General features: G+C 45.4%; 1 protein-coding gene across 2 annotated transcripts in view; it reads right to left on the bottom strand.

Moving 5' to 3' along the window:
• The window catches only part of Il1rap (interleukin 1 receptor accessory protein), a 132418-nt gene extending 130537 nt beyond the window's left edge, over positions 1-1881 (bottom strand). For both annotated transcript variants that reach the window (XM_059277109.1, XM_059277108.1), the window contains exon 1: positions 1726-1881. The gene's annotated coding sequence lies outside the window, so the exon portion shown is untranslated. The remainder of the gene's footprint in view (positions 1-1725) is intronic.
• Between the last annotated feature and the right edge of the window lie 5868 nt (positions 1882-7749).

Below are 7749 nucleotides of genomic sequence, written 5' to 3' on the forward strand. Positions count from 1 at the left end.
TTTTATGGTGTTAGCTCAAGAATATGAAGTTGTTAGATGAACCTAAGAACGGGAAGAGAAGACGCGACCCCGTCTATGACATTGCTACAACTTCAAGCTTCCTGCTCATCTTTTTTAACCGTTATGAAATATAAGATCCTCTTTGCCAACCTAGGATGCCTCTGACCAAGGCATTTCATAGGCTGGAGGCTTGACCTGAAAACGAGGAGGAAATCCACATTGCTCAAACACCAATTTTACAACCAAGTCTACCTGGAGACAAGATTCAGAAAACACTGGAAAGAACTGTTCAGGCCCTGCAGGTAAAGTCACCTGCCCCCAAACATGACCACCAGAGTTCCATCCACCTGGTGGAGAGATCAGATTCCTGAGAGCTGTCCTCAGATCTTCCCACACATGTGCATACACGCAGGTGCATGCACACACATACAAGTGCACACCCATGCATGCATGCACAAGTGCACACACATGCATGCACGCACATGAACAAACACATACAAATACATAAATGCAAAAAAAAATTTAAAAAAAATATTCGAACTAAAAAAAAATATTTTAAAAATGTTCAAATTCTAAAGGGGGAAAAGCCCTGACCATTCTATTTCCAGGCTTTAAAAAGGTCACTCCAAAGAAGTAGGAAATCACATTTCTCAAACTCAGTGAACCCTCGATATCCGGCAATATTTACCAAAGTTGCCAGGCCAGGCACCAATCTGAACATGTCATTTGAACTGTTCTGTTTCGTCCTCCCAACTACCCCGAGGAATCACAGTGAGTACTCCAGTGTCCATTTTTGCCGCTTGAAATGGGATCACAAGAATGGGCTAAACCGCCCAAGTTCACACAGCCAACACAGGAACAAATAGAAAAACAGACATTTTCAGCCCATCGCTAACCAGGAATCTGCACTGCAAAACGTCTTAATGTTTCTTGTGGCGCCCCTGGTTCACAATTTCACAACCAGTGTGTTGAAGGAGGGCAGGGGGAACTGTCTCCTAAAGGAAGCAGCAGAAGTTTGCTTTCGTGGTTTTGATTTTTCTCCTTAACTCGGCTTCCTTATTCCCAGCCAGGACTTAGAGCTCCAGGCTTCTATGAAGTCAGCTGTTCCTAAAGGACAGGCGTCCTGTGTCCCCAGGGAGAACCATTCCTGCTGCTTCCAAGGCTGGGAGCGCCCTGACCAGCACCTGGCTGTCTCTTACCTCTCTCCTGAACTCATCAGGGCCCTAGTAGAGACCAGCCTTGCTCAGGAAGGGGGGGAAAAAAGCAGGTCAGGAAAGGAGCTAGCAAGGCTGCTGGCAGCCTCTCCCCAGGCTGTCACTGCTGGGGCTGCAAGCGACGTGATGGAGTGGGTGTGCTGGGACACAGCCTCCTGCTCGCCTCACGCTTACAGCGCCCTCCAGAGAACCCTAGGCACAGGGAGACTGGTATAGAGCCCTCAAAAGGGCCGAGAACCCGCACAGCTACGGGCAGGTGTCCCACGACTGCGATGATACTTAAATGCTACCAATCAAAGACAGGGCTTTGGGTTGCTGAGTTCGAATCCCGACGGCCGCCGCACTAACTAGTAGTGTTAGCGTGTTTAGCGTGGCCGCTGTCTGGCCCTGTGTCTGTTTTACCGTCTGTAAAACAGAAGGGTTGTAGGAGCCGATCTATAAGAATCCTACTACCCCGAGTTACTGCGGCTGGCCATTCCAACCCAACCCTCCCTGGCAACGCGAGACTCACCTTCCTGGGCTAGCCCAGCGGGCTCCGCGACAGCGACGGGATGGGTGCAGGGTGGCCGGCCACTGCCTCTTTCCGAGCCCTGGTCCAAGCTGAGCCCAGGAGATCCAGATCCTGGCAGCCTTCCCCGACTAGCCTCTTACTTTCCGCCGCACTTTCTTTTTCCCCCTCCGGGGCTCCTCCCCCGCCACCGCGCGATTGGCCCCGGGATCCGGCCGCAGGCTCCACCCGCCTCGGTGGCTCTGGCTTGCGCTCCGCCCGCGATCTGGGCTTCCCAAGGGTGGGGTGGGGGCGGCACGCGGGGCAGTCCCGCCCGCTGCGAGGAGGAGCCGCACGGGACCCGCCCGCCGGCGGATGCCAGGCTGCGCTGGGTGCCCCCGCGTGGGCCAGCGTGGGCCAGCGGTGCCGGGGCGGAGCACGCGAGGAAGGGCTAGCCCTGCAGCCGGCCGGGCGCGCGGCCAAGCGCTCAGGGCAGGTGCGGCGCCCCCTGCACACCTTAGGCGCACCGGCGTGCTTCCTGCAAGATCGCGGTCCTGCAGCCCAGGACGACACTACCCTAAGGATCCTTCCGTCTGTGTGTTCACCTGTCACACACTAATGGCCATGATTCGATTCAAGCTGCACCCTAGAGAGCTCACCGTGCGCCCAGCTCCTAAAGCAACAGGGACCAGACGCAGCAGAGCGGTGTCCGCAGTCAGGAGCTCTCTCTCTCCTCTCTCTTGCTCTGCTAGAAGTGGCAGTCACTGGAAAGAGAGCTCCCATCCTGAATCAGTATCGTCCACTGTTCATAACCAGCGGCTAGCACAATGAGAGGCACAAAGCTGGCATTCAGGGCGAGTAAGCTGGACAAAAAAAAATACATGGGCGAGCCAGTGAAATAATCGATTACAGAAGACAACAATTTCCTATTCATTCATTCTCATATCTCCGGACCCTTAAAAAAGCTTCAGCTGCCATCTCCACTCAACACTGCAGTTATGTAAGCATCCAAGGAGCTTTATAATGGCCTTCCTTAAGTCAATTTCCTTGTTCGAGAGCCTCCCCGAAAGCAAGGTCCTTCAAACCCTGTCCCCATTTCAGAGTATCCCCCAACTAAGGCAGTCTGCCAAACACACTTGTCTCTTCCCACAGGCCTTGCCCCTTGCCACCTCCTTTAAGTCTGCTCCACCCACAAGCTACTTAACTGTCTTATTAATTGGTTTATTCAAGAAACTGAGTCCCCGACGAAGCAATTAAGCAATTTTAAAAAAGGGGTGTAAAAGGAAGGGGCCTGCGTGAGTGGGAACAAAAGGCGAGCCAGGAAATACCAGATATACTAAAAAAAAAAAAAAAAAGCTGCCTGTTCAAACCTCAGATGCGTCCCTGACGTGGCAGAGCGTCGCTCCTGTGTTATCTTTACTCTGTGGTGACCAAAACACCTGAGAGAACAACCGAAGTGATGGAAAGACGTTCTTGACTCACAGCCTGCGAGATTTGAGTCCACAGTGCCTCTGAGCTGCGCTGTGGGAAGAATATGGAAGAGAGGCTGGCTGTTCACTTTCTGGACCGTTGGAAGCCCTGGGAAGGAAGAAGGCAGGGGACCGGATAGAACTGTCCCATCCATGCTGCACCTCCTCCACTAGAATTCACCTCCTAAAGTTTCCAGAATCTCCCAAAACAGACCAGTTGTTCAACGGACATACCTATGAGGGACATTTCTTATTCAAACTGTAATAACTCCGTAAAAGAAGTAACAGAGAGGGTCACGTGTCACATTTTGACCTCAAAAAAAAGTACCCATTCTATTATTATTTATGTCTAGCTGTCTGACACACAGTACATGCCCACAAGATTGTCACTGATCCAAAGAGGAAATTTTAAGTTATTGATGATAAACAAAAATGTGACTTATTCATTAAACGCATTCCAGGCACCAACTTTTTTCATGTGGTACACTTATTAACCATTTTGTTGATTACCTACAAAATATAAAGCATAAATCAATCATAATGGCTTCAGATATATTAATTCACTTAACCTTCACAGCAACAAATAGGGTGCTGTGTAGAAGATATGAAGAAAATTTGCTCAATGCTACAAGTCTACAAGTTTAAGGTACAAAATCAGGACCCAGGAAGCCAGCACTGACTTCCTAAGCACCCACCTGGGCAAAAATGTCTTGGGCTACCTAAAATCAGGCAGATTATAGCAATTTGCAATGGACCCAGATATTATCCTGGACATTAAAGAGCTGCACACAACTTCACAGAGATAGAAGGCATATCAACAAACCTGTCATATTATTATGACTTCAACCTACATAAATAGTAGAAATGAAATAAAACTATAACTAATACATCTAATGCATTTTTATCATGATTATTATATCAGATTGTTGTAGAATATTGTTTTAAGTTGTGTTACTTTTGTTTATGTTGCATTTGTTTAACTCTGTGAAACTGTGTTACTTTGCCTGTCTAGAACACCTGATGGTCAAATAGTTGAATGGCCAATAGCAAGGCAGGAGAAAGGATGGGTGGAGCTGGCAGGCAGAGTATAAATAGAAGGAGAAATCTAGAAGAAGAAAGAGTAAGAGAACAAGGAGAGGAGGATCTCAGAGACCAGCCACCCAGCTACATAGCCAGCCACAGAGTAAGAGTGAAAGTAAGATTTATAGAAGTAAGAGAAAGGTAAAAGCCCAGAGGCAAAAGGTAATAAAAGTTAAGAAAAGCTGGCTAGCAATAAGCCAAGCTAAGGCTGAGCATTTATAATTAAAAATAAGCCTGCATGTGTGATTTATTTGGGAGCTGGGTGGTGGGCCCCCCAAAAGAGTAAAAGAGCAAAGAGTAGAAAAAACAACCAACAACAATGGACATATATCTGAAAAAGGGAATTTAACAGGATAAATCAAAGTTAAATAGATGTATGGATGGCAATGAAAAAGAATATGGAAAACAGTGCTATGTAGATTATGGGAGGGAGGGTGATCATTGTAATGCATAGTTCTGATTGTTGATCCCACATAACGGAGAATCATCTGGGAAGTGAGTCTTAAGAAAAAATCCAGGAATCATTGTAGATTTGGTTGACCTGTGGGCATGCCAGTGATTGGGTTAATTGAAGTGAGAAGATTCACCCCACTGTGAGAAATGCGATTTCATTCACTGAGCTCTGAGCTTCATGAAAAGGAGAGAGCTAGCTGAGCCTTGCCGTGCGTGTGGATTAAATGCTACCTGCTCTTGACTGTGGATTAAATGCAGTTCTTTCAGACTTCTGCCTCTCACTCCACTAATATGATCGACTGTGACTTGGGATTGCAAGCTAAATCAGCCCTTTCTCTCTTAAGTTGCTCTTGTCATGGTATTTTACCACAGCAACAGCAAAATAAAATAGTCGTCATTCCCCCCTTTAAATATTTGGTTCATTAGCAATGAATGAATGACTAAAGATTCGATATCATTGCTGTTCAGTGTCTATTAGAGCTAGATGTGCAGAAGATACAAAATAAATATATTGTAGCTGACTGAGGTATTTGGGGACAGTCACCTCATATCTGTCTTCTATTGCTTCCTTCCTCCCTACCCTCCTGTCTTCAGGCATCTTTAATTACCTTAGCAAAGCTATAAGGGGCCTCAGGTTTTCAACCTCATCAATTAGGGTGCTGTTACTACTATGGGATGACCAGGGTTTCTAATGACCTCCATTTTGAATGGTCAGTCTTCAGTCTTCACCTTGCTTGACCACTTAAGCTGCACTGGGCAAATCTGACCCATTGATACTTGACCCACAGTCATGCTTGACTTTAGTTTTCGTCTGTCCTATCTGCTGCACTTTATGGACAGTTCTGTTAGATAGCTCACTCTAAAAGCAGCAACACTCCAGCCCAGCCTATGGAATGATTTTATTCCCTCTTCAAGGCATCTTATCTAGACACACAGCTTTCTAAAATATCTATATGATAATGACCTGCAAATTTAAATCTGCAGCCCAAACCACAGACTAAACATACTGTTCTGCCTCCTTCATATCCATTCTTGATATTTCATGTACATCTCAAACTTCACATATTCAGAATGAAGCTCATTAAGGGCAGAGTTTCTGAAGCCAGAATGAATCAGAATTCAAATCCTATAACACATGAACATAAAATCACCGTGTTGCTGCCGCTGCTGCTTCTTCTTCTTCTTCTTCTTCTTCTTCTTCTTCTTCTTCTTCTTCTTCTTCTTCTTCTTCTTCTTCTTCTTCCTCTTCTCTTCCTCTTCTTCTTCCTCTTCCTCTTCCTCCTCCTCCTCCTCTTCTTCTTCTTCTTCTTGTTCTTCTTCTTCTTCTCCTTCTGTGGTGGTATTGTGTTCCCCAAAATATTGTGTACCCTAATAAACTTATCTGGGGTCAGAGAACAGAAAAGCCACTAGATACTTAGGATAGGCAGTGGTAGCACACGCCTTTAATCCTAGCATTCCAGAGGCAGAAATTCATCTGTTCAAACCAAGCATGGTGACTCACGCCTTTAATCCCAGAAATCGAGCCTTTAATCCCAGGGAGTGATGGTAGAAAGCAGAAAGGTATATAAGGCATGAGGACCAGAAACTAGAAACATTTTGGCTGGTTAAGCTTTCAGGCTTTCGAGCACCAGTTCAGCTGCGACCCATTCGGATATGAGGACACAGAGGCTTCCAGTCTGAGGAAACAGGATCAGCTGAGAAGTTGGCCAGGTGAGGTTAGCTGTGGCTTGTTCTGACTCTCTGATCTTCCAGCTTCACCCCAATACCTGGCTTCAGGTTTGATTTTATTAATAAGACTCTTTAAGATTCACGCTACATCCTTCTTCTTCTTCTTCTTCTTCTTCTTCTTCTTCTTCTTCTTCTTCTTCTTCTTCTTCTTCTTCTTCTTCTTCTTCTTGTCTTTGTTTCATCCTCTGCAAAATGGGAAAGGTAGCGTGTTTACCATAATGCTCTTTTAAAATTAAGTAGCATATGCAAATGAAACTCTTGGAACTCTGATTGACAATCAGAAATGCTTTGTAAATATTTGTTATTGTTTTTTAAAGAAATAATATGAGGGTGGGGGCACAGCTAAAAACGTTAGAATATTTGCACAGCATGAATGAGGTCCTTGGTTCAATCTCCAGTACTACGGGGGAAATACAAAAGAACTCAGTCATCTTCTGCTCTCAAATATTCCACGATTTGTCATCACATTGGGCTGACCTCCAGAGTCCTTTCTATGGTCCAATACTACGCTATTTCTTAAACCTGTCACTGCATGTCCCCTATGCATACTCAAGCACACTGGAATGCTCCTCACCTCAGGATCTCACTCCTTCTCTTTTTGCCATGCTTTTCCTTCCTGGAATCCCTGTCATTGACATCTCCTTGCATTGCTCAGCTGGCACTTCAGGGAAGCCTTTTCTTATACTCACATGGACTGCCTTTATCCTCTATCTTAGCTACATTAGAATCTTTCTAGGCACTGAATGCCTTTCTAACAAGAATAAAAGCCCCATGAGAGCAGTATGATGCTTCCCTAGCAAACAGGTGAAAACAATAACAACAAACTCACTTGATAAGCACAGGTTGAAGTATAAACCCAATCCAAAACTTTCTCTTTTTACTAATAGTTTATTACATTTATTTGCTTATTTATTTCTTTATTATGTGTAGGTATGTGTGTGTGTGTGTGTGTGTGTGTGTGTGTGTGTGTGTGTGTGAGTGTGGGGTGTGGATGCTATAGCACAAGTGCCTTTACTGAGCCATCTGGCTGGCTCCAGTCTAGAACGTCCATGGTTAAACTAAGATCCAGGTTTATTATGTGATAAATTTCTTGTCCTCTGTGTTACACTTGTGTGATGCTAAAATATGGGAAGAGTAGAAGTAAAACACCAACTATCAGTTCTGGGTTCTGGGTTCAAGGTGAAGAACGAATAGTATGTAGACGTGTTACTGTGTGGCTCCTGGTGAAGGTAAAAGGCAGAGCTTAGCCAACGGGGTTAGAGGCTCTATAGACAAAAATAAAAAAGGGCAGGTTAGCGGTGTTTTTTTTTTTTTTTTT

Source organism: Peromyscus eremicus, chromosome 12 (genome assembly GCF_949786415.1).
Source record: "Peromyscus eremicus chromosome 12, PerEre_H2_v1, whole genome shotgun sequence".
NCBI classification, from domain to species: Eukaryota; Metazoa; Chordata; class Mammalia; order Rodentia; family Cricetidae; genus Peromyscus; species Peromyscus eremicus.